We start from the raw sequence: 24,279 nt of genomic DNA, 5'->3' as shown, positions 1-24,279 counted from the left end.
AACAGAGGGGCTGAAACAGAGGGGCTGAAACAGAGGGGCTGAAACAGAGGGCGAGAAACAGAGGGGCTGAAACAGAGGGCGAGAAACAGAGGGGCTGAAACAGAGGGCGAGAAACAGAGGGCGAGAAACAGAGGGACTGAAACAGAGGGTCTGAAACAGAGGGGCTGAAACAGAGGGCGAGAAACAGAGGGGCTGAAACAGAGGGCGAGAAACAGAGGGGCTGAAACAGAGGGCGAGAAACAGAGGGGCTGAAACAGAGGGGCTGAAACAGTGGGGCTGAAACAGAGGGGCTGAAACAGAGGGCGAGAAATAAAGGGGCTGAAACAGAGGGCGAGAAACAGAGGGGATGAAACAGAGGGCGAGAATCAGAGGGGCTGAAACAGAGGGCGAGAAACAGAGGGGCTGAAACAGAGGGGCTGAAACAGAGGGGCTGAAACAGAGGGCAAGAAATAGAGGGGCTGCAAAAGAGGGCGAGAAACAGAGGGGCTGAAACAGAGGGTGAGAAACAGAGGGGCTGAATCAGAGGGGCTGAAACAGATGCCGAGAAACAGAGGGGCTGAAACAGAGGGGCTGAAACAGAGGGTGAGAAACAGAGGGGCTGAAACAGAGGGTGAGAAACAGAGGGGCTGAAACAGAGGGCGAGAAACAGAGGGGCTGAAACAGAGGGGCTGAAACAGAGGGGCTGAATCAGAGTGGCTGATTCAGAGGGTCTGAAACAGAGGGGCTGAATCAGAGGGGCGGAAAAAGAGGGCGAGAAATAGAAGGGCAGAAACAGAGGGCAAGAAACAGAGGGACTGAAACAGAGGGGCTGAAACAGAGAGCGCGAAACAGAGGGACTGAAACAGAGGGCGAGAAACAGAGGGGCTGAAACAGAGGGCGAGAAACAGAGGAGCTGAAACAGAGGGCAAGAAACAGAGGGGCTGAAACAGAGTGGCTGAAACAGAGGGCGAGAAACAGAGGGGCTGAATCAGACAGGCTGAATCAGATGGGCTGAAACAGAGGGGCTGAAACAGAGGGCGAGAAACAGAGTGGCTGAATCAGAGGGCGAGAAACAGAGGGCGAGAAACAGAGGGGCTGAAAAAGTGGGGCTGAAACAAAGGGGCTGAAACAAAGCGCCTGATACAGAGGGCGAGAAACAGAGGGGCTGAAACAGAGGGCGAGAAACAGAGGGGCTGAAACAGAGGGGCTGAAACAGACGGGCTGAAACAGTGGGGCTGAAACAGAGGGCGAGAAACAGAGAGGCTGAAACACAGGGCGAGAAACAGAGGGGCTGAAACAGAGGGCGAGAAACAGAGGGGCTGAAACAGAGGGACTGAAACAGAGGGGCTGAAACAGAGGGGCTGAAACAGAGGGCGAGAAACAGAGTGGCTGAAACAGAGGGCGAGAAACAGAGTGGCTGAAACAGAGGGCGAGAAACAGAGGGGCTGAAACAGAGGGGCTGAAACAGAGGGGCGGAAACAGAGGGGCTGAAACAGAGAGCGAGAAACAGAGGGGCTGAAACAGAGGGCCAGAAACAGAGTGGCTTAAACAGAGGGCGAGAAACAGAGGGGCTGAAACAGAGGGGCTGAAACAGAGGGGCTGAAACAGAGGGCAAGAAATAGATGGGCTGAAAAAGAGGGCGAGAAACAGAGGGGCTGAAACAGTGGGTGAGAAACAGAGGGGCTGAATCAGAGGGGCTGAAACAGATGCCGAGAAACAGAGGGGCTGAAACAGAGGGCGAGAAACAGAGGGGCTGAAACAGAGGGGCTGAAACAGAGGGTGAGAAACAGAGGGGCTGAAACAGAGGGCGAGAAACAGAGGGGCTGAAACAGAGGGCGAGAATCAGAGGGGCGGAAAAAGAGGGCGAGAAACAGAGGGCGAGAAATAAAGGGGCTGAAACAGAGGGGCTGAAACAGAGGGCGAGAAACAGAGGGGCTGAAACAGAGGGCGAGAAACAGAGGGGCTGAAACAGAGGGCGAGAAACAGAGGGGCTGAAACAGAGGGGCTGAAACAGTGGGGCTGAAACAGAGGGGCTGAAACAGAGGGCGAGAAATAAAGGGGCTGAAACAGAGGGCGAGAAACAGAGGGGATGAAACAGAGGGCGAGAATCAGAGGGGCTGAAACAGAGGGCGAGAAACAGAGGGGCTGAAACAGAGGGGCTGAAACAGAGGGCAAGAAATAGAGGGGCTGAAAAAGAGGGCGAGAAACAGAGGGGCTGAAACAGAGGGTGAGAAACAGAGGGGCTGAATCAGAGGGGCTGAAACAGACGCCGAGAAACAGAGGGGCTGAAACAGAGGGCGAGAAACAGAGGGCGAGAAACAGAGGGACTGAAACAGAGGGTCTGAAACAGAGGGGCTGAAACAGAGGGCGAGAAACAGAGGGGCTGAATCAGAGGGCGAGAAACAGAGGGGCTGAAACAGAGGGCGAGAAACAGAGGGGCTGAAACAGAGGGGCTGAAACAGTGGGGCTGAAACAGAGGGGCTGAAACAGAGGGCGAGAAATAAAGGGGCTCAAACAGAGGGCGAGAAACAGAGGGGATGAAACAGAGGGCGAGAATCAGAGGGGCTGAAACAGAGGGCGAGAAACTGAGGGGCTGAAACAGAGGGGCTAAAACAGAGGGGCTGAAACAGAGGGCAAGAAATAGAGGGGCTGAAAAAGAGGGCGAGAAACAGAGGGGCTGAAACAGAGGGTGAGAAACAGAGTTGCTGAATCAGAGGGGCTGAAACAGATGCCGAGAAACAGAGGGGCTGAAACAGAGGGCGAGAAACAGAGGGGCTGAAACAGAGGGGCTGAAACAGAGGGTGAGAAACAGAGGGGCTGAAACAGAGGGCGAGAAACAGAGGGGCTGAAACAGAGGGGCTGAAACAGAGGGGCTGAATCAGAGTGGCTGATTCAGAGGGTCTGAAACAGAGGGGCTGAAACAGAGGGCGAGAAACAGAGGGGCAGAAACAGAGGGCAAGAAACAGAGGGACTGAAACAGAGGGGCTGAAACAGAGAGCGCGAAACAGAGGGACTGAAACAGAGGGCGAGAAACAGAGGGGCTGAAACAGAGGGCGAGAAACAGAGGGGCTGAAACAGAGGGCGAGAAACAGAGGGGCTGAAACAGAGGGCAAGAAACAGAGGGGCTGAAACAGAGTGGCTGAAACAGAGGGCGAGAAACAGAGGGGCTGAATCAGACAGGCTGAATCAGATGGGCTGAAACAGAGGGGCTGAAACAGAGGGCGAGAAACAGAGTGGCTGAATCAGAGGGCGAGAAACAGAGGGCGAGAAACAGAGGGGCTGAAAAAGTGGGTCTGAAACAAAGGGGCTGAAACAAAGCGCCTGATACAGAGGGCGAGAAACAGAGGGGCTGAAACAGAGGGCGAGAAACAGAGGGGCTGAAACAGAGGGGCTGAAACAGACGGGCTGAAACAGTGGGGCTGAAAAAGAGGGGCTGAATCAGAGGGGCGGAAAAAGAGGGCGAGAAACAGAGGGCGAGAAACAGAGGGGCTGAAACAGAGGGGCTGAAACAGAGGGGCTGAAACAGAGGGCAAGAAATAGGTGGGCTGAAAAAGAGGGCGAGAAACAGAGGGGCTGAAACAGTGGGTGAGAAACAGAGGGGCTGAATCAGAGGGGCTGAAACAGAGGGTGAGAAACAGAGGGGCTGAAACAGAGGGCGAGAAACAGAGGGGCTGAAACAGAGGGGCTGAAACAGAGGGTGAGAAACAGAGGGGCTGAAACAGAGGGCGAGAAACAGAGGGGCTGAAACAGAGGGCGAGAATCAGAGGGGCGGAAAAAGAGGGCGAGAAACAGAGGGCGAGAAATAAAGGGGCTGAAACAGAGGGGCTGAAACAGAGGGCGAGAAACAGAGGGGCTGAAACAGAGGGGCTGAAACAGTGGGGCTGAAACAGAGGGGCTGAAACAGAGGGCGAGAAATAAAGGGGCTGAAACAGAGGGCGAGAAACAGAGGGGATGAAACAGAGGGCGAGAATCAGAGGGGCTGAAACAGAGGGCGAGAAACAGAGGGGCTGAAACAGAGGGGCTGAAACAGAGGGCAAGAAATAGAGGGGCTGAAAAAGAGGGCGAGAAACAGAGGGGCTGAAACAGAGGTTGAGAAACAGAGGGGCTGAATCAGAGGGGCTGAAACAGACGCCGAGAAACAGAGGGGCTGAAACAGAGGGCGAGAAACAGAGGGCGAGAAACAGAGGGACTGAAACAGAGGGTCTGAAACAGAGGGGCTGAAACAGAGGGCGAGAAACAGAGGGGCTGAAACAGAGGGCGAGAAACAGAGGGGCTGAAACAGAGGGCGAGAAACAGAGGGGCTGAAACAGAGGGCGAGAAATAAAGGGGCTCAAACAGAGGGCGAGAAACAGAGGGGATGAAACAGAGGGCGAGAATCAGAGGGGCTGAAACAGAGGGCGAGAAACAGAGGGGCTGAAACAGAGGGGCTGAAACAGAGGGGCTGAAACAGAGAGCAAGAAATAGAGGGGCTGAAAAAGAGGGCGAGAAACAGAGGGGCTGAAACAGAGGGTGAGAAACAGAGGGGCTGAATCAGAGGGGCTGAAACAGATGCCGAGAAACAGAGGGGCTGAAACAGAGGGCGAGAAACAGAGGGGCTGAAACAGAGGGGCTGAAACAGAGGGGCGGAAACAGAGGGGCTGAAACAGAGAGCGAGAAACAGAGGGGCTGAAACAGAGGGCGAGAAACAGAGTGGCTGAAACAGAGGGCGAGAAACAGAGTGGCTGAAACAGAGGGCGAGAAACAGAGGGGCTGAAACAGAGGGGCTGAAACAGAGGGGCGGAAACAGAGGGGCTGAAACAGAGAGCGAGAAACAGAGGGGCTGAAACAGAGGGCCAGAAACAGAGTGGCTTAAACAGAGGGCGAGAAACAGAGGGGCTGAAACAGAGGGGCTGAAACAGAGGGGCTGAAACAGAGGGCAAGAAATAGATGGGCTGAAAAAGAGGGCGAGAAACAGAGGGGCTGAAACAGTGGGTGAGAAACAGAGGGGCTCAATCAGAGGGGCTGAAACAGATGCCGAGAAACAGAGGGGCTGAAACAGAGGGCGAGAAACAGAGGGGCTGAAACAGAGGGGCTGAAACAGAGGGTGAGAAACAGAGGGGCTGAAACAGAGGGCGAGAAACAGAGGGGCTGAAACAGAGGGGCTGAAACAGAGGGGCTGAATCAGAGTGGCTGATTCAGAGGGTCTGAAACAGAGGGGCTGAATCAGAGGGGCGGAAAAAGAGGGCGAGAAACAGAGGGCGAGAAATAAAGGGGCTGAAACAGAGGGGCTGAAACAGAGGGCGATAAACAGAGGGGCTGAAACAGAGGGCGAGAAACAGAGGGGCTGAAACAGAGGGCGCGAAACAGAGGGGCTGAAACAGAGGGGCTGAAACAGTGGGGCTGAAACAGAGGGGCTGAAACAGAGGGCGAGAAATAAAGGGGCTGAAACAGAGGGCGAGAAACAGAGGGGATGAAACAGAGGGCGAGAATCAGAGGGGCTGAAACAGAGGGCGAGAAACAGAGGGGCTGAAACAGAGGGGCTGAAACAGAGCGGCTGAAACAGAGGGCAAGAAATAGAGGGGCTGAAAAAGAGGGCGAGAAACAGAGGGGCTGAAACAGAGGGTGAGAAACAGAGGGGCTGAATCAGAGGGGCTGAAACAGATGCCGAGAAACAGAGGGGCTGAAACAGAGGGCGAGAAACAGAGGGCGAGAAACTGAGGGACTGAAACAGAGGGTCTGAAACAGAGGGGCTGAAACAGAGGGCGAGAAACAGAGGGGCTGAAACAGAGGGCGAGAAACAGAGGGGCTGAAACAGAGGGCAAGAAATAGAGGGGCTGCAAAAGAGGGCGAGAAACAGAGGGGCTGAAACAGAGGGTGAGAAACAGAGGGGCTGAATCAGAGGGGCTGAAACAGATGCCGAGAAACAGAGGGGCTGAAACAGAGGGCGAGAAACAGAGGGGCTGAAACAGAGGGGCTGAAACGGAGGGTGAGAAACAGAGGGGCTGAAACAGAGGGCGAGAAACAGAGGGGCTGAAACAGAGGGGCTGAAACAGAGGGGCTGAATCAGAGTGGCTGATTCAGAGGGTCTGAAACAGAGGGGCTGAATCAGAGGGGCGGAAAAAGAGGGCGAGAAACAGAGGGGCAGAAACAGAGGGCAAGAAACAGAGGGACTGAAACAGAGCGGCTGAAACAGAGAGCGCGAAAGAGAGGGACTGAAACAGAGGGCGAGAAACAGAGGGGCTGAAACAGAGGGCGAGAAACAGAGGGGCTGAAACAGAGGGCAAGAAACAGAGGGGCTGAAACAGAGTGGCTGAAACAGAGGGCGAGAAACAGAGGGGCTGAATCAGACAGGCTGAATCAGATGAGCTGAAACAGAGGGGCTGAAACAGAGGGCGAGAAACAGAGTGGCTGAATCAGAGGGCGAGAAACAGAGGGGCTGAAAAAGTGGGGCTGAAACAAAGGGGCTGAAACAAAGCGCCTGATACAGAGGGCGAGAAACAGAGGGGCTGAAACAGAGGGCGAGAAACAGAGGGGCTGAAACAGAGGGGCTGAAACAGACGGGCTGAAACAGTGGGGCTGAAACAGAGGGCGAGAAACAGAGAGGCTGAAACACAGGGCGAGAAACAGAGGGGCTGAAACAGAGGGCGAGAAACAGAGGGGCTGAAACAGAGGGACTGAAACAGAGGGGCTGAAACAGAGGGGCTGAAACAGAGGGCGAGAAACAGAGTGGCTGAAACAGAGGGCGAGAAACAGAGTGGCTGAAACAGAGGGCGAGAAACAGAGGGGCTGAAACAGAGGGGCTGAAACAGAGGGGCGGAAACAGAGGGGCTGAAACAGAGAGCGAGAAACAGAGGGGCTGAAACAGAGGGCCAGAAACAGAGTGGCTTAAACAGAGGGCGAGAAACAGAGGGGCTGAAACAGAGGGGCTGAAACAGAGGGGCTGAAACAGAGGGCAAGAAATAGATGGGCTGAAAAAGAGGGCGAGAAACAGAGGGGCTGAATCAGAGGGGCTGAAACAGATGCCGAGAAACAGAGGGGCTGAAACAGAGGGCGAGAAACAGAGGGGCTGAAACAGAGGGGCTGAAACAGAGGGTGAGAAACAGAGGGGCTGAAACAGAGGGCGAGAAACAGAGGGGCTGAAACAGAGGGGCTGAAACAGAGGGCGAGAAACAGAGGGGCTGAAACAGAGGGGCTGAAACAGAGGGTGAGAAACAGAGGGGCTGAAACAGAGGGCGAGAAACAGAGGGGCTGAAACAGAGGGGCTGAAACAGAGGGGCTGAATCAGAGTGGCTGATTCAGAGGGTCTGAAACAGAGGGGCTGAATCAGAGGGGCGGAAAAAGAGGGCGAGAAACAGAGGTCGAGAAATAAAGGGGCTGAAACAGAGGGGCTGAAACAGAGGGCGAGAAACAGAGGGACTGAAACAGAGGGCGAGAAACAGAGGGGCTGAAACAGAGGGCGAGAAACAGAGGGGCTGAAACAGAGGGGCTGAAACAGTGGGGCTGAAACAGAGGGGCTGAAATAGAGGGCGAGAAATAAAGGGGCTGAAACAGAGGGCGAGAAACAGAGGGGATGAAACAGAGGGCGAGAATCAGAGGGGCTGAAACAGAGGGCGAGAAACAGAGGGGCTGAAACAGAGGGGCTGAAACAGAGGGGCTGAAACAGAGGGCAAGAAATAGAGGGGCTGAAAAAGAGGGCGAGAAACAGAGGAGCTGAAACAGAGGGTGAGAAACAGAGGGGCTGAATCAGAGGGGCTGAAACAGATGCCGAGAAACAGAGGGGCTGAAACAGAGGGCGAGAAACAGAGGGGCTGAAACAGAGGGGCTGAAACAGAGGGTGAGAAACAGAGGGGCTGAAACAGAGGGCGAGAAACAGAGGGGCTGAAACAGAGGGGCTGAAACAGAGGGGCTGAATCAGAGTGGCTGATTCAGAGGGTCTGAAACAGAGGGGCTGAATCAGAGGGGCGGAAAAAGAGGGCGAGAAACAGAGGGGCAGAAACAGAGGGCAAGAAACAGAGGGACTGAAACAGAGGGGCTGAAACAGAGAGCGCAAAACAGAGGGACTGAAACAGAGGGCGAGAAACAGAGGGGCTGAAACAGAGGGCGAGAAACAGAGGGGCTGAAACAGAGGGCGAGAAACAGAGGGGCTGAAACAGAGGGCAAGAAACAGAGGGGCTGTAACAGAGTGGCTGAAACAGAGGGCGAGAAACAGAGGGGCTGAATCAGAGGGGCTGAAACAGAGGGCGAGAAACAGAGTGGCTGAATCAGAGGGCGAGAAACAGAGTGGCTGAATCAGAGGGCGAGAAACAGAGGGCGAGAAACAGAGGGCAAGAAACAGAGGGGCTGAAACAAAGGGGCTGAAACAAAGCGCCTGATACAGAGGGCGAGAAACAGAGGGGCTGAATCAGTGGGGCTGAAACAGAGGGGCTGAAACAGAGGGCGAGAAACTAAGGGACTGAATCAGAGGGGCTGAAACAGAGGGGCTGAAACAGACGGACTGAAACAGAGAGCCTGAAACAGAGGGGCTAAAATAGAGGGGCTGAAACAGAGGGGCTGAATCAGAGGGGCTGAAACAGAGGGGCTGAAACAGGCGGGCTGAAACAGAGAGCCTGAAACAGAGTGGCTGAAACAGAGGGGCTGAAACAGAGGGCGAGAAACAGAGAGGCTGAAACAGAGGGCGAGAAACAGAGGGGCTGAAACAGAGCGCAAGAAACAGAGGGGCTGAAACAGAGGGCGAGAAACAGAGGGGCTGAAACAGAGGGGCTGAAACAGAGGGGCTGAAACAGAGGGCGAGAAACAGAGGGGCTGAAACAGAGGGCGAGAAACAGAGGGGCTGAAACAGAGGGCGAGAAACAGAGGGCGAGAAACAGAGGGGCTGAAACAGAGGGCGAGAAACAGAGGGGCTGAAACAGAGGGCGAGAATCAGAGGGGCGGAAAAAGAGGGCGAGAAACAGAGGGCGAGAAATAAAGGGGCTGAAACAGAGGGGCTGAAACAGAGGGCGAGAAACAGAGGGGCTGAAACAGAGGGCGAGAAACAGAGGGGCTGAAACAGAGGGGCTGAAACAGTGGGGCTGAAACAGAGGGGCTGAAACAGAGGGCGAGAAATAAAGGGGCTGAAACAGAGGGCGAGAAACAGAGGGGATGAAACAGAGGGCGAGAATCAGAGGGGCTGAAACAGAGGGCGAGAAACAGAGGGGCTGAAACAGAGGGGCTGAAACAGAGGGCAAGAAATAGAGGGGCTGAAAAAGAGGGCGAGAAACAGAGGGGCTGAAACAGAGGTTGAGAAACAGAGGGGCTGAATCAGAGGGGCTGAAACAGACGCCGAGAAACAGAGGGGCTGAAACAGAGGGCGAGAAACAGAGGGCGAGAAACAGAGGGACTGAAACAGAGGGTCTGAAACAGAGGGGCTGAAACAGAGGGCGAGAAACAGAGGGGCTGAAACAGAGGGCGAGAAACAGAGGGGCTGAAACAGAGGGGCTGAAACAGTGGGGCTGAAACAGAGGGGCTGAAACAGAGGGCGAGAAATAAAGGGGCTCAAACAGAGGGCGAGAAACAGAGGGGATGAAACAGAGGGCGAGAATCAGAGGGGCTGAAACAGAGGGCGAGAAACAGAGGGGCTGAAACAGAGGGGCTGAAACAGAGGGGCTGAAACAGAGAGCAAGAAATAGAGGGGCTGAAAAAGAGGGCGAGAAACAGAGGGGCTGAAACAGAGGGTGAGAAACAGAGGGGCTGAATCAGAGGGGCTGAAACAGATGCCGAGAAACAGAGGGGCTGAAACAGAGGGCGAGAAACAGAGGGGCTGAAACAGAGGGGCTGAAACAGAGGGTGAGAAACAGAGGGGCTGAAACAGAGGGCGAGAAACAGAGGGGCTGAAACAGAGGGGCTGAAACAGAGGGGCTGAATCAGAGTGGCTGATTCAGAGGGTCTGAAACAGAGGGGCTGAATCAGAGGGGCGGAAAAAGAGGGCGAGAAACAGAGGGGCAGAAACAGAGGGCAAGAAACAGAGGGACTGAAACAGAGGGGCTGAAACAGAGAGCGCGAAACAGAGGGACTGAAACAGAGGGCGAGAAACAGAGGGGCTGAAACAGAGGGCGAGAAACAGAGGGGCTGAAACAGAGGGCGAGAAACAGAGGGGCTGAAACAGAGGGCAAGAAACAGAGGGGCTGAAACAGAGTGGCTGAAACAGAGGGCGAGAAACAGAGGGGCTGAATCAGACAGGCTGAATCAGATGGGCTGAAACAGAGGGGCTGAAACAGAGGGCGAGAAACAGAGTGGCTGAATCAGAGGGCGAGAAACAGAGGGCGAGAAACAGAGGGGCTGAAAAAGTGGGGCTGAAACAAAGGGGCTGAAACAAAGCGCCTGATACAGAGGGCGAGAAACAGAGGGGCTGAAACAGAGGGCGAGAAACAGAGGGGCTGAAACAGAGGGGCTGAAACAGACGGGCTGAAACAGTGGGGCTGAAACAGAGGGGCTGAATCAGAGGGGCGGAAAAAGAGGGCGAGAAACAGAGGGCGAGAAACAGAGGGGCTGAAACAGAGGGGCTGAAACAGAGGGCGAGAAACAGAGGGGCTGAAACAGAGGGACTGAAACAGAGGGGCTGAAACAGAGGGGCTGAAACAGAGGGCGAGAAACAGAGTGGCTGAAACAGAGGGCGAGAAACAGAGTGGCTGAAACAGAGGGCGAGAAACAGAGGGGCTGAAACAGAGGGGCTGAAACAGAGGGGCGGAAACAGAGGGGCTGAAACAGAGAGCGAGAAACAGAGGGGCTGAAACAGAGGGCCAGAAACAGAGTGGCTTAAACAGAGGGCGAGAAACAGAGGGGCTGAAACAGAGGGGCTGAAACAGAGGGGCTGAAACAGAGGGCAAGAAATAGATGGGCTGAAAAAGAGGGCGAGAAACAGAGGGGCTGAAACAGTGGGTGAGAAACAGAGGGGCTCAATCAGAGGGGCTGAAACAGATGCCGAGAAACAGAGGGGCTGAAAAAGAGGGCGAGAAACAGAGGGGCTGAAACAGAGGGGCTGAAACAGAGGGTGAGAAACAGAGGGGCTGAAACAGAGGGCGAGAAACAGAGGGGCTGAAACAGAGGGGCTGAAACAGAGGGGCTGAATCAGAGTGGCTGATTCAGAGGGTCTGAAACAGAGGGGCTGAATCAGAGGGGCGGAAAAAGAGGGCGAGAAACAGAGGGCGAGAAATAAAGGGGCTGAAACAGAGGGGCTGAAACAGAGGGCGATAAACAGAGGGGCTGAAACAGAGGGCGAGAAACAGAGGGGCTGAAACAGAGGGCGCGAAACAGAGGGGCTGAAACAGAGGGGCTGAAACAGTGGGGCTGAAACAGAGGGGCTGAAACAGAGGGCGAGAAATAAAGGGGCTGAAACAGAGGGCGAGAAACAGAGGGGATGAAACAGAGGGCGAGAATCAGAGGGGCTGAAACAGAGGGCGAGAAACAGAGGGGCTGAAACAGAGGGGCTGAAACAGAGGGGCTGAAACAGAGGGCAAGAAATAGAGGGGCTGAAAAAGAGGGCGAGAAACAGAGGGGCTGAAACAGAGGGTGAGAAACAGAGGGGCTGAATCAGAGGGGCTGAAACAGATGCCGAGAAACAGAGGGGCTGAAACAGAGGGCGAGAAACAGAGGGCGAGAAACTGAGGGACTGAAACAGAGGGTCTGAAACAGAGGGGCTGAAACAGAGGGCGAGAAACAGAGGGGCTGAAACAGAGGGCGAGAAACAGAGGGGCTGAAACAGAGGGCAAGAAATAGAGGGGCTGCAAAAGAGGGCGAGAAACAGAGGGGCTGAAACAGAGGGTGAGAAACAGAGGGGCTGAATCAGAGGGGCTGAAACAGATGCCGAGAAACAGAGGGGCTGAAACAGAGGGCGAGAAACAGAGGGGCTGAAACAGAGGGGCTGAAACGGAGGGTGAGAAACAGAGGGGCTGAAACAGAGGGCGAGAAACAGAGGGGCTGAAACAGAGGGGCTGAAACAGAGGGGCTGAATCAGAGTGGCTGATTCAGAGGGTCTGAAACAGAGGGGCTGAATCAGAGGGGCGGAAAAAGAGGGCGAGAAACAGAGGGGCAGAAACAGAGGGCAAGAAACAGAGGGACTGAAACAGAGGGGCTGAAACAGAGAGCGCGAAACAGAGGGACTGAAACAGAGGGCGAGAAACAGAGGGGCTGAAACAGAGGGCGAGAAACAGAGGGGCTGAAACAGAGGGCAAGAAACAGAGGGGCTGAAACAGAGTGGCTGAAACAGAGGGCGAGAAACAGAGGGGCTGAATCAGACAGGCTGAATCAGATGGGCTGAAACAGAGGGGCTGAAACAGAGGGCGAGAAACAGAGTGGCTGAATCAGAGGGCGAGAAACAGAGGGCGAGAAACAGAGGGGCTGAAAAAGTGGGGCTGAAACAAAGGGGCTGAAACAAAGCGCCTGATACAGAGGGCGAGAAACAGAGGGGCTGAAACAGAGGGCGAGAAACAGAGGGGCTGAAACAGACGGGCTGAAACAGTGGGGCTGAAACAGAGGGCGAGAAACAGAGAGGCTGAAACACAGGGCGAGAAACAGAGGGGCTGAAACAGAGGGCGAGAAACAGAGGGGCTGAAACAGAGGGGCTGAAACAGAGGGCGAGAAACAGAGGGGCTGAAACAGAGGGACTGAAACAGAGGGGCTGAAACAGAGGGGCTGAAACAGAGGGCGAGAAACAGAGTGGCTGAAACAGAGGGCGAGAAACAGAGTGGCTGAAACAGAGGGCGAGAAACAGAGGGGCTGAAACAGAGGGGCTGAAACAGAGGGGCGGAAACAGAGGGGCTGAAACAGAGAGCGAGAAACAGAGGGGCTGAAACAGAGGGCCAGAAACAGAGTGGCTTAAACAGAGGGCGAGAAACAGAGGGGCTGAAACAGAGGGGCTGAAACAGAGGGGCTGAAACAGAGGGCAAGAAATAGATGGGCTGAAAAAGAGGGCGAGAAACAGAGGGGCTGAAACAGTGGGTGAGAAACAGAGGGGCTCAATCAGAGGGGCTGAAACAGATGCCGAGAAACAGAGGGGCTGAAACAGAGGGCGAGAAACAGAGGGGCTGAAACAGAGGGGCTGAAACAGAGGGTGAGAAACAGAGGGGCTGAAACAGAGGGCGAGAAACAGAGGGGCTGAAACAGAGGGGCTGAAACAGAGGGGCTGAATCAGAGTGGCTGATTCAGAGGGTCTGAAACAGAGGGGCTGAATCAGAGGGGCGGAAAAAGAGGGCGAGAAACAGAGGGCGAGAAATAAAGGGGCTGAAACAGAGGGGCTGAAACAGAGGGCGATAAACAGAGGGGCTGAAACAGAGGGCGAGAAACAGAGGGGCTGAAACAGAGGGCGCGAAACAGAGGGGCTGAAACAGAGGGGCTGAAACAGTGGGGCTGAAACAGAGGGGCTGAAACAGAGGGCGAGAAATAAAGGGGCTGAAACAGAGGGCGAGAAACAGAGGGGATGAAACAGAGGGCGAGAATCAGAGGGGCTGAAACAGAGGGCGAGAAACAGAGGGGCTGAAACAGAGGGGCTGAAACAGAGGGGCTGAAACAGAGGGCAAGAAATAGAGGGGCTGAAAAAGAGGGCGAGAAACAGAGGGGCTGAAACAGAGGGTGAGAAACAGAGGGGCTGAATCAGAGGGGCTGAAACAGATGCCGAGAAACAGAGGGGCTGAAACAGAGGGCGAGAAACAGAGGGCGAGAAACTGAGGGACTGAAACAGAGGGTCTGAAACAGAGGGGCTGAAACAGAGGGCGAGAAACAGAGGGGCTGAAACAGAGGGCGAGAAACAGAGGGGCTGAAACAGAGGGCAAGAAATAGAGGGGCTGCAAAAGAGGGCGAGAAACAGAGGGGCTGAAACAGAGGGTGAGAAACAGAGGGGCTGAATCAGAGGGGCTGAAACAGATGCCGAGAAACAGAGGGGCTGAAACAGAGGGCGAGAAACAGAGGGGCTGAAACAGAGGGGCTGAAACGGAGGGTGAGAAACAGAGGGGCTGAAACAGAGGGCGAGAAACAGAGGGGCTGAAACAGAGGGGCTGAAACAGAGGGGCTGAATCAGAGTGGCTGATTCAGAGGGTCTGAAACAGAGGGGCTGAATCAGAGGGGCGGAAAAAGAGGGCGAGAAACAGAGGGGCAGAAACAGAGGGCAAGAAACAGAGGGACTGAAACAGAGGGGCTGAAACAGAGAGCGCGAAACAGAGGGACTGAAACAGAGGGCGAGAAACAGAGGGGCTGAAACAGAGGGCGAGAAACAGAGGGGCTGAAACAGAGGGCAAGAAACAGAGGGGCTGAAACAGAGTGGCTGAAACAGAGGGCGAGAAACAGAGGGGCTGAATCAGACAGGCTGAATCAGATGGGCTGAAACAGAGGGGCTGAAACAGAGGGCGAGAAACAGAGTGGCTGAATCAGAGGGCGAGAAACAGAGGGCGAGAAACAGAGGGGCTGAAAAAGTGGGGCTGAAACAAAGGGGCTGAAACAAAGCGCCTGATACAGAGGGCGAGAAACAGAGGGGCTGAAACAGAGGGCGAGAAACAGAGGGGCTGAAACAGACGGGCTGAAACAGTGGGGCTGAAACAGAGGGCGAGAAACAGAGAGGCTGAAACACAGGGCGAGAAACAGAGGGGCTGAAACAGAGGGCGAGAAACAGAGGGGCTGAAACAGAGGGACTGAAACAGAGGGGCTGAAACAGAGGGGCTGAAACAGAGGGCGAGAAACAGAGTCGCTGAAACAGAGGGCGAGAAACAGAGTGGCTGAAACAGAGGGCGAGAAACAGAGGGGCTGAAACAGAGGGGCTGAAACAGAGGGGCGGAAACAGAGGGGCTGAAACAGAGAGCGAGAAACAGAGGGGCTGAAACAGAGGGCCAGAAACAGAGTGGCTTAAACAGAGGGCGAGAAACAGAGGGGCTGAAACAGAGGAGCTGAAACAGAGGGGCTGAAACAGAGGGCAAGAAATAGATGGGCTGAAAAAGAGGGCGAGAAACAGAGGGGCTGAATCAGAGGGGCTGAAACAGATGCCGAGAAACAGAGGGGCTGAAACAGAGGGCGAGAAACAGAGGGGCTGAAACAGAGGGGCTGAAACAGAGGGTGAGAAACAGAGGGGCTGAAACAGAGGGCGAGAAACAGAGGGGCTGAAACAGAGGGGCTGAAACAGAGGGCGAGAAACAGAGGGGCTGAAACAGAGGGGCTGAAACAGAGGGTGAGAAACAGAGGGGCTGAAACAGAGGGCGAGAAACAGAGGGGCTGAAACAGAGGGGCTGAAACAGAGGGGCTGAATCAGAGTGGCTGATTCAGAGGGTCTGAAACAGAGGGGCTGAATCAGAGGGGCGGAAAAAGAGGGCGAGAAACAGAGGTCGAGAAATAAAGGGGCTGAAACAGAGGGGCTGAAACAGAGGGCGAGAAACAGAGGGACTGAAACAGAGGGCGAGAAACAGAGGGGCTGAAACAGAGGGCGAGAAACAGAGGGGCTGAAACAGAGGGGCTGAAACAGTGGGGCTGAAACAGAGGGGCTGAAATAGAGGGCGAGAAATAAAGGGGCTGAAACAGAGGGCGAGAAACAGAGGGGATGAAACAGAGGGCGAGAATCAGAGGGGCTGAAACAGAGGGCGAGAAACAGAGGGGCTGAAACAGAGGGGCTGAAACAGAGGGGCTGAAACAGAGGGCAAGAAATAGAGGGGCTGAAAAAGAGGGCGAGAAACAGAGGAGCTGAAACAGAGGGTGAGAAACAGAGGGGCTGAATCAGAGGGGCTGAAACAGATGCCGAGAAACAGAGGGGCTGAAACAGAGGGCGAGAAACAGAGGGGCTGAAACAGAGGGGCTGAAACAGAGGGTGAGAAACAGAGGGGCTGAAACAGAGGGCGAGAAACAGAGGGGCTGAAACAGAGGGGCTGAAACAGAGGGGCTGAATCAGAGTGGCTGATTCAGAGGGTCTGAAACAGAGGGGCTGAATCAGAGGGGCGGAAAAAGAGGGCGAGAAACAGAGGGGCAGAAACAGAGGGCAAGAAACAGAGGGACTGAAACAGAGGGGCTGAAACAGAGAGCGCGAAACAGAGGGACTGAAACAGAGGGCGAGAAACAGAGGGGCTGAAACAGAGGGCGAGAAACAGAGGGGCTGAAACAGAGGGCGAGAAACAGAGGGGCTGAAACAGAGGGCAAGAAACAGAGGGGCTGTAACAGAGTGGCTGAAACAGAGGGCGAGAAACAGAGGGGCTGAATCAGAGGGGCTGAAACAGAGGGCGAGAAACAGAGTGGCTGAATCAGAGGGCGAGAAACAGAGTGGCTGAATCAGAGGGCGAGAAACAGAAGGCGAGAAACAGAGGGGCTGAAAAAGTGGGGCTGAAACAAAGGGGCTGAAACAAAGCGCCTGATACAGAGGGCGAGAAACAGAGGGGCTGAATCAGAGGGGCTGAAACAGAGGGGCTGAAACAGAGGGCGAGAAACTAAGGGACTGAATCAGAGGGGCTGAAATAGAGGGGCTGAAACAGACGGACTGAAACAGAGAGCCTGAAACAGAGGGGCTGAAACAGAGGGGCTGAAATAGAGGGGCTGAAACAGAGGGGCTGAATCAGAGGGGCTGAAACAGAGGGGCTGAAACAGGCGGGCTGAAACAGAGAGCCTGAAACAGAGTGGCTGAAACAGAGGGGCTGAAACAGAGGGCGAGAAACAGAGAGGCTGAAACAGAGGGCGAGAAACAGAGGGGCTGAAACAGAGGGCGAGAAACAGTGGGGCTGAAACAGAGGGGCTGAAACAGAGGGGCTGAAACAGAGGGCGAGAAACAGAGGGGCTGAAACAGAGGGCGAGAAACAGAGGGGCTGAAACAGAGGGCGAGAAACAGAGGGCGAGAAACAGAGGGACTGAAACAGAGGGTCTGAAACAGAGGGGCTGAAACAGAGGGCGAGAAACAGAGGGGCTGAAACAGAGGGCGAGAAACAGAGGGGCTGAATCAGAGGGGCTGAATCAGAGGGGCTGAAACAGAGGGGCTGAAACAGAGGGCGAGAAACAGAGGGGCTGAATCAGAGGGGCTGAATCAGAGGGGCTGAAACAGAGGGCCTGAAACAGAGGGCGAGAAACTAAGGGACTGAATCAGATGGGCTGAAACAGAGGGGCTGAAACAGACGGGCTGAAACAGAGAGCCTGAAACAGAGGGGCTGAAACAGAGGGGCTGAAATAGAGGGGCTGAAACAGAGGGGCTGAAACAGAGGGCGAGAAACTAAGGTACTGAATCAGAGGGGCTGAAACAGAGGGGCTGAAACAGAGGGGCTGAAACAGACGGGCTGAAACAGAGAGCCTGAAACAGAGTGGCTGAAACAGAGGGGCTGAAATAGAGGGTCTGAAACAGAGGGGCTGGATCAGAGGGGCTGAAACAGAGGGGCTGAATCAGAGGGGCTGAAACAGAGGGGCTGAAACAGACGGCGAGAAACAGAGAGGCTGAAAAAGAGGGCGAGAAACAGAGGGGCTGAAACAGAGGGCGAGAAACAGAGGGGCTGAAACAGAGGGGCTGAAACAGAGGGGCTGAAACAGAGGGCTAGAAACAGAGGGGCTGAAACAGATGGCGAGAAACAGAGGGGCTGAAACAGAGGGCGAGAAACAGAGGGGCTGAATCAGAGGGGCTGAAACAGAGGGCGAGAAACAGAGGGGCTGAAACAGTGGGCGAGAAACAGAGGGGCTGAAACAGAGGTGCTGAAACAGAGGGTGAGAAACAGAGGGACTGAAACAGAGGGCGAGAAACAGAGGGGCTGAAACACAGGGGCTGAAACAGAGGGGCTGATTCAGAGGGGCTGAAACAGAGGGGCTGAATCAGAGGGGCTGAAACAGAGGGCGAGAAACAGAGGGGCTGAAACAGAGGGCGAGAAACAGAGGAGCAGAAACAGAGGGCGAGAAAAAGAGGGGCTGAATCAGAGAGGCTGAAACAGAGAGTGCGAAACAGAGGGGCTGAAACAGAGGGCGAGAAACAGAGGGGCTGAAACAGAGGGCGAGAAACAGAGGGGCTGAAAGAGAGGGCAAGAAACAGAGGGGCTGAAACCGAGTGGCTGAAACAGAAGGGCTGAAACAGAGGGGCTGCAACAGAGGGCGAGAAACAGAGGGGCTGAATCAGAGGTGCTGAATCAGAGGGGCTGAAACAGAGGGGCTGAATCAGAGGGGCTGAAACAGAAGGCGAGAAACAGAGGGGCTGAAACAGAGGGCGAGAAACAGAGGGGCAGAAACAGAGGGCGAGAAACAGAGGGGCTGAAACAGAGGGGCTGAAACTGAGGGGCTGAAACAGAGGGCAAGAAACAGAGGGGCTGAAACAGAGGGCGAGAAACAGAGGGGCTGAAACAGAGGGGCTGAAACAGAGGGCGAGAAACAGAGGGGCTGAAACAAAGGGCGAGAAACAGAGGGGCTGAAACAGAGGGGCAGAAACAGAGGGGCTGAAACAGAGGGGCTGAATCGGAGGGGTTGAAACAGAGGGGCTGAAACAGAGGGGCTGAAACAGAGGGCAAGAAACAGAGGGGCTGAAACAGAGGGGCTGAAACAGAGGGGCAGAAACAGAGGGCGAGAAACAGAGGGGCTGAAACAGAGGGGCTGAAACAGAGGGCGAGAAACAGAGGGTCTGAATCAGAGGGGCTGAATCAGAGGGGCTGAAACAGAGGGGCTGAAACAGAGGGCGAGAAACTAAGGGACTGAATCAGAGGGGCTGAAACAGAGGGGCTGAAACAGACGGACTGGAACAGAGAGCCTGAAACAGAGGGGCTGAAACAGAGGGGCTGAAATAGAGGGGCTGAAACAGAGGGGCTGAATCAGAGGGGCTGAAACAGAGGGGCTGAATCAGAGGGGCTGAAACAGAGGGCGAGAAACAGAGGGGCTGAATCAGAGGGGCTGAATCAGAGGGGCTGAAACAGAGGGGCTGAAACAGAGGGCGAGAAACTAAGGGACTGAATCAGAGGGGCTGAAACAGAGGGGCTGAAACAGACGGACTGAAACAGAGAGCCTGAAACAGAGGGGCTGAAACAGAGGGGCTGAAATAGAGGGGCTGAAACAGAGGGGCTGAATCAGAGGGGCTGAAACAGAGGGGCTGAAACAGAGGGCGAGAAACAGAGGGCGAGAAACAGAGGGGCTGAAACAGAGGGGCTGAATCAGAGGGGCTGAAACAGAGGGGCTGAAACAGAGGGCGAGAAACAGAGAGGCTGAAACAGAGGGCGAGAAACAGAGGGGCTGAAACAGAGGGCAAGAAACAGAGGGGCTGAAACAGAGGGCGAGAAACAGAGGGGCTGAAACAGAGGGGCTGAAACAGAGGGGCTGAAACAGAGGGGCTGAAACAGAGGGCGAGAAACAGAGGGGCTGAAACAGAGGGCGAGAAACAGAGGGGCTGAAACAGAGGGCGAGAAACAGAGGGCGAGAAACAGAGGGACTGAAACAGAGGGTCTGAAACAGAGGGGCATAAACAGAGGGCGAGAAACAGAGGGGCTGAAACAGAGGGCGAGAAACAGAGGGGCTGAAACAGAGGGCGAGAAACAGAGGGGCTGAAACAGAGGGGCTGAAACAGTGGGGCTGAAACAGAGGGGCTGAAACAGAGGGCGAGAAATAAAGGGGCTGAAACAGAGGGCGAGAAACAGAGGGGATGAAACAGAGGGCGAGAATCAGAGGGGCTGAAACAGAGGGCGAGAAACAGAGGGGCTGAAACAGAGGGGCTGAAACAGAGGGCAAGAAATAGAGGGGCTGAAAAAGAGGGCGAGAAACAGAGGGGCTGAAACAGAGGGTGAGAAACAGAGGGGCTGAATCAGAGGGGCTGAAACAGATGCCGAGAAACAGAGGGGCTGAAACAGAGGGCGAGAAACAGAGGGGCTGAAACAGAGGGGCTGAAACAGAGGGTGAGAAACAGAGGGGCTGAAACAGAGGGCGAGAAACAGAGGGGCTGAAACAGAGGGGCTGAAACAGAGGGGCTGAATCAGAGTGTCTGATTCAGAGGGTCTGAAACAGAGGGGCTGAATCAGAGGGGCGGAAAAAGAGGGCGAGAAACAGAGGGGCAGAAACAGAGGGCAAGAAACAGAGGGACTGAAACAGAGGGGCTGAAACAGAGAGCGCGAAACAGAGGGACTGAAACAGAGGGCGAGAAACAGAGGGGCTGAAACAGAGGGCGAGAAACAGAGGGGCTGAAACAGAGGGCGAGAAACAGTGGGGCTGAAACAGAGGGCAAGAAACAGAGGGGCTGAAACAGAGTGGCTGAAACAGAGGGCGAGAAACAGAGGGGCTGAATCAGACAGGCTGAATCAGATGGGCTGTAACAGAGGGGCTGAAACAGAGGGCGAGAAACAGAGTGGCTGAATCAGAGGGCGAGAAACAGAGGGGCTGAAAAAGTGGGGCTGAAACAAAGGGGCTGAAACAAAGCGCCTGATACAGAGGGCGAGAAACAGAGGGGCTGAAACAGAGGGCGAGAAACAGAGGGGCTGAAACAGAGGGGCTGAAACAGACGGGCTGAAACAGTGGGGCTGAAACAGAGGGCGAGAAACAGAGAGGCTGAAACACAGGGCAAGAAACAGAGGGGCTGAAACAGAGGGCGAGAAACAGAGGGGCTGAAACAGAGGGACTGAAACAGAGGGGCTGAAACAGAGGGCGAGAAACAGAGAGGCTGAAACAGAGGGCGAGAAACAGAGGGGCTGAAACAGAGGGCAAGAAACAGAGGGGCTGAAACAGAGGGCGAGAAACAGAGGGGCTGAAACAGAGGGGCTGAAACAGAGGGCGAGAAACAGAGGGGCTGAAACAGAGGGCGAGAAACAGAGGGGCTGAAACAGAGGGCGAGAAACAGAGGGCGAGAAACAGAGGGACTGAAACAGAGGGTCTGAAACAGAGGGGCTGAAACAGAGGGCGAGAAACAGAGGGGCTGAAACAGAGGGCGAGAAACAGAGGGGCTGAAACAGAGGGCGAGAAACAGAGGGGCTGAAACAGAGGGGCTGAAACAGTGGGGCTGAAACAGAGGGGCTGAAACAGAGGGCGAAAAATAAAGGGGCTGAAACAGAGGGCGAGAAACAGAGGGGATGAAACAGAGGGCGAGAATCAGAGGGGCTGAAAGAGAGGGCGAGAAACAGAGGGGCTGAAACAGAGGGGCTGAAACAGAGGGGCTGAAACAGAGGGCAAGAAATAGAGGGGCTGCAAAAGAGGGCGAGAAACAGAGGGGCTGAAACAGAGGGTGAGAAACAGAGGGGCTGAATCAGAGGGGCTTAAACAGATGCCGAGAAACAGAGGGGCTGAAACAGAGGGCGAGAAACAGAGGGGCTGAAACAGAGGGGCTGAAACAGAGGGTGAGAAACAGAGGGGCTGAAACAGAGGGCGAGAAACAGAGGGGCTGAAACAGAGGGGCTAAAACAGAGGGGCTGAATCAGAGTGGCTGATTCAGAGGGTCTGAAACAGAGGGGCTGAATCAGAGGGGCGGAAAAAGAGGGCGAGAAACAGAGGGGCAGAAACAGAGGGCAAGAAACAGAGGGACTGAAACAGAGGGGCTGAAACAGAGAGCGCGAAACAGAGGGACTGAAACAGAGGGCGAGAAACAGAGGGGCTGAAACAGAGGGCGAGAAACAGAGGGGCTGAAACAGAGGGCAAGAAACAGAGGGGCTGAAACAGAGTGGCTGAAACAGAGGGCGAGAAACAGAGGGGCTGAATCAGACAGGCTGAATCAGATGGGCTGAAACAGAGGGGCTGAAACAGAGGGCGAGAAACAGAGTGGCTGAATCAGAGGGCGAGAAACAGAGTGCGAGAAACAGAGGGGCTGAAAAAGTGGGGCTGAAACAAAGGGGCTGAAACAAAGCGCCTGATACAGAGGGCGAGAAACAGAGGGGCTGAAACAGAGGGCGAGAAACAGAGGGGCTGAAACAGAGGGGCTGAAACAGACGGGCTGAAACAGTGGGGCTGAAACAGAGGGCGAGAAACAGAGAGGCTGAAACACAGGGCGAGAAACAGAGGGGCTGAAACAGAGGGCGAGAAACAGAGGGGCTGAAACAGAGGGACTGAAACAGAGTGGCTGAAACAGAGGGGCTGAAACAGAGGGCGAGAAACAGAGTGGCTGAAACAGAGGGCGAGAAACAGAGTGGCTGAAACAGAGGGCGAGAAACAGAGGGGCTGAAACAGAGGGGCTGAAACAGAGGGGCGGAAACAGAGGGGCTGAAACAGAGAGCGAGAAACAGAGGGGCTGAAACAGAGGGCCAGAAACAGAGTGGCTTAAACAGAGGGCGAGAAACAGAGGGGCTGAAACAGAGGGGCTGAAACAGAGGGGCTGAAACAGAGGGCAAGAAATAGATGGGCTGAAAAAGAGATCGAGAAACAGAGGGGCTGAAACAGTGGGTGAGAAACAGAGGGGCTGAATCAGAGGGGCTGAAACAGATGCCGAGAAACAGAGGGGCTGAAACAGAGGGCGAGAAACAGAGGGGCTGAAACAGAGGGGCTGAAACAGAGGGTGAGAAACAGAGGGGCTGAAACAGAGGGCAAGAAACAGAGGGGCTGAAACAGAGGGGCTGAAACAGAGGGGCTGAATCAGAGTGGCTGAATCAGAGGGTCTGAAACAGAGGGGCTGAATCAGAGGGGCGGAAAAAGAGGGCGAGAAACAGAGGGCGAGAAATAAAGGGGCTGAAACAGAGGGGCTGAAACAGAGGGCGAGAAACAGAGGGGCTGAAACAGAGGGCGAGAAACAGAGGGGCTGAAACAGAGGGCGAGAAACAGAGGGGCTGAAACAGAGGGGCTGAAACAGTGGGGCTGAAACAGAGGGGCTGAAACAGAGGGCGAGAAATAAAGGGGCTGAAACAGAGGGCGAGAAACAGAGGGGATGAAACAGAGGGCGAGAATCAGAGGGGCTGAAACAGAGGGCGAGAAACAGAGGGGCTGAAACAGAGGGGCTGAAACAGAGGGGCTGAAACAGAGGGCAAGAAATAGAGGGGCTGAAAAAGAGGGCGAGAAACAGAGGGGCTGAAACAGAGGGTGAGAAACAGAGGGGCTGAATCAGAGGGGCTGAAACAGATGCCGAGAAACAGAGGGGCTGAAACAGAGGGCGAGAAACAGAGGGGCTGAAACAGAGGGGCTGAAACAGAGGGTGAGAAAGAGAGGGGCTGAAACAGAGGGCGAGAAACAGAGGGGCTGAAACAGAGGGGCTGAAACAGAGGGGCTGAATCAGAGTGGCTGATTCAGAGGGTCTGAAACAGAGGGGCTGAATCAGAGGGGCGGAAAAAGAGGGCGAGAAACAGAGGGGCAGAAACAGAGGGCAAGAAACAGAGGGACTGAAACAGAGGGGCTGAAACAGAGAGCGCGAAACAGAGGGACTGAAACAGAGGGCGAGAAACAGAGGGGCTGAAACAGAGGGGCTGAAACGGAGGGTGAGAAACAGAGGGGCTGAAACAGAGGGCGAGAAACAGAGGGGCTGAAACAGAGGGGCTGAAACAGAGGGGCTGAATCAGAGTGGCTGATTCAGAGGGTCTGAAACAGAGGGGCTGAATCAGAGGGGCGGAAAAAGAGGGCGAGAAACAGAGGGGCAGAAACAGAGGGCAAGAAACAGAGGGACTGAAACAGAGCGGCTGAAACAGAGAGCGCGAAAGAGAGGGACTGAAACAGAGGGCGAGAAACAGAGGGGCTGAAACAGAGGGCGAGAAACAGAGGGGCTGAAACAGAGGGCAAGAAACAGAGGGGCTGAAACAGAGTGGCTGAAACAGAGGGCGAGAAACAGAGGGGCTGAATCAGACAGGCTGAATCAGATGAGCTGAAACAGAGGGGCTGAAACAGAGGGCGAGAAACAGAGTGGCTGAATCAGAGGGCGAGAAACAGAGGGGCTGAAAAAGTGGGGCTGAAACAAAGGGGCTGAAACAAAGCGCCTGATACAGAGGGCGAGAAACAGAGGGGCTGAAACAGAGGGCGAGAAACAGAGGGGCTGAAACAGAGGGGCTGAAACAGACGGGCTGAAACAGTGGGGCTGAAACAGAGGGCGAGAAACAGAGAGGCTGAAACACAGGGCGAGAAACAGAGGGGCTGAAACAGAGGGCGAGAAACAGAGGGGCTGAAACAGAGGGACTGAAACAGAGGGGCTGAAACAGAGGGGCTGAAACAGAGGGCGAGAAACAGAGTGGCTGAAACAGAGGGCGAGAAACAGAGTGGCTGAAACAGAGGGCGAGAAACAGAGGGGCTGAAACAGAGGGGCTGAAACAGAGGGGCGGAAACAGAGGGGCTGAAACAGAGAGCGAGAAACAGAGGGGCTGAAACAGAGGGCCAGAAACAGAGTGGCTTAAACAGAGGGCGAGAAACAGAGGGGCTGAAACAGAGGGGCTGAAACAGAGGGGCTGAAACAGAGGGCAAGAAATAGATGGGCTGAAAAAGAGGGCGAGAAAC

Source organism: Chiloscyllium punctatum, unplaced genomic scaffold, assembly GCF_047496795.1.
Source record: "Chiloscyllium punctatum isolate Juve2018m unplaced genomic scaffold, sChiPun1.3 scaffold_54, whole genome shotgun sequence".
Lineage (NCBI taxonomy): Eukaryota > Metazoa > Chordata > Chondrichthyes > Orectolobiformes > Hemiscylliidae > Chiloscyllium > Chiloscyllium punctatum.
Note: the sequence above shows the minus strand (reverse complement) of the source record.